We start from the raw sequence: 2,500 nt of genomic DNA, 5'->3' as shown, positions 1-2,500 counted from the left end.
ATGAAAAGGCTAGATTATCTTAGAAAGAATAGATCTCCAGTAGATTAGGACAGATAAGATTGGAAACATTTACAAACAGGCAAGGGCTTCTTAAGAATTATTACTTAAAATGTTTTGTGTTAATTTTGTGCAGTGTGTGTCTTTCTTCATTATATATTATGGAAGGGATTGATGTTATAATTAAAGTGTTACTCAGGGCAGACTTAGACATATTTTTTTAGTGGAATTTTGTAAGTGAGTAATATCGACATGGTTGATGTATTTTGTGTCATGCCTAAGGCATTCTTATCTCTATTAAAATATTGGAACCTGGAGAATGTGACTTTTCAAATTGTTATTTTTATTTCCTTCCTGTAAAAAAGTAACATGTAACCAAGTGAGTTTTCCAGATATCTAATGGTACTCTGAAATGCTCCTGACGGTTGGTACACTTGCTTATGCAATGGTTTACCCTAATTTAAACTTGAGTTGATAAATGGACTTCTTTTTATTTGAAGTACAGTTTACATGCAAGCTCTGCAGGTATTTCATTATTTCACATTGTGGAAAGTCTTATACACTGGATATTTTAAAACCTTTTTTCAGATGCTATAGATAATAAACACTATAACAGATATTTCTATTGATCCTCTTGTTTTTCATTTTATGTTGGTAATCTTGGCAAAAAATCCTTCCTTTTTAAGGATCAGCTCCAGCTTTCAACAACAAATATTATGTTCGGTACAATCGTATATGCAAAACGAACAGTGCTTGATGCACATTAAAACCTCTGGAAGTCATTCATTATTGTTACATTTTACCATGTAATGAAGGAGCAGATATTAAATTTCATTCACTACTACACTCAAGCAAAATCTAAACTATATATCTAAAAAATTTCAGTGACCTTGTTTTATGTGACAAATATTTTTTCCTAAATTGCCAACTTCAGCTCATCGTTTCGCCATTTCACTTTCGAGTATGCCATTTTTCTGTTATTAACAAATACAATACTTCCTCTTCAACATGAGACCAAACAGTAACTTTACTACAAATGTTAGAATAAAATTGCATGTGTCAGCATAATGAGGCAAAATTCAGATTTCTTCTACAAATAATAACAAGGGTTAGAAATAATTGTTCCCAGATGGTGCAGGCGTCACATCCGTAAAGAGAACCAAATCTATTTTCTTATAACATGCAACACTCCAACAGTCATCACACGTGATTTATATGCAAACTCGGAGAAAAAGACAGATATTGTCCTACCTACTTTCTTTGGCGCTAATGTTCATTGTTGCAAGCAAAACTATATTAAAAGTTCTGCGTAACATAATTAAAAGTTATAATGAAGATCATAACTGGTCAATCAACGTAAAGAAAAAAACTTCGCGTCATTAGGCGCAAATTCATGTCTCAGGAACAGTGAAGGAGACGGAAGTGGATTTGATATTAATTAATGACGCGACCAGGGAGAGTGATGAATTTCGTCATGTCTCACAGCAAAATAACATATGTCCATTAAGAGACACTGTGTATATCGAGACGAGATCGCCAGACGAAAATTATCCTGTTGACTTGTTTAGAAGGATAAAGATAAGCTAGATTTGCGAAGCAGATGGTTCGCACCATGGCGAGCCCGCCTGTGTCAGCGAGTGTTGACTCGATCTGAGCTTGGATCTTACCCACCGTGGTCACAGCAGTGACCGCCAGGTGACAGGTGACACTCACGAGCTTGGAAGGGGGTCGATCCGCCGACACTGGGAGGTGAGGCCGGCACACTGCCTACCACTGTACTAACTAGGCGGCTAGTTAATATATAACTTGCAATCATTATATTCATTTGATACTGAAGACTTACAAAGAACTAGTTTTACAAATCTATAGAGCTGGCGAGTAAGAAATTTCGTTCCAGATAATTGCAAAGGGTACAATGATTTTTTGGAAGAGTATTGAAAAGAAAATACAGTCTGGAAATGTTCATGATTCGGAAAAAAAAAAACTTGTGAACATTAAAAGTACAATCACCCATCTCGTAGGAAAACGAGGATTTACTTTTTTTTCGTTCAAGATCACAACATATGACCAAAAACAGGAGCTCCCTTACACATACCAGGAGTAGCTAACCTGAAATACGCTTCGGGCTCGCCATAGTGCATATAAGCCCGGCGAAGCATCTGCTCCGCAAATCTGGCTTATCCTTATCCTGTGACATGTGCCTTACTTTTACCACAGTTACCCTGAGGTCATCTGTCAGCCTAAAGTTCACCCGTGAAACCTTATTTTTAATTATCACAAGACCTAAATCCCATAAATTGGTTGATAACCTATGCTGCACGTGAAAGCGAGGACTTCCCCAGCGTGAATGTAAGAACTAATTACCAAAAATATTACGGACTTTTCCCTTCTTGTCTATTCCACAATTTCAGAAGGAACTGTTGCTGGGTTAAGCAATCACTTACACGGTATCTATCAATAGCTGACGCCTCTGTTTTCAGGGGATGGTAACCCGTACCCAAGA

This window comes from Penaeus japonicus, unplaced genomic scaffold (genome assembly GCF_977035675.1).
Source record: "Penaeus japonicus unplaced genomic scaffold, GWHDUDI00000001_assembly GWHDUDI00000016, whole genome shotgun sequence".
Lineage (NCBI taxonomy): Eukaryota > Metazoa > Arthropoda > Malacostraca > Decapoda > Penaeidae > Penaeus > Penaeus japonicus.
This window is presented reverse-complemented; position numbering follows the sequence as displayed.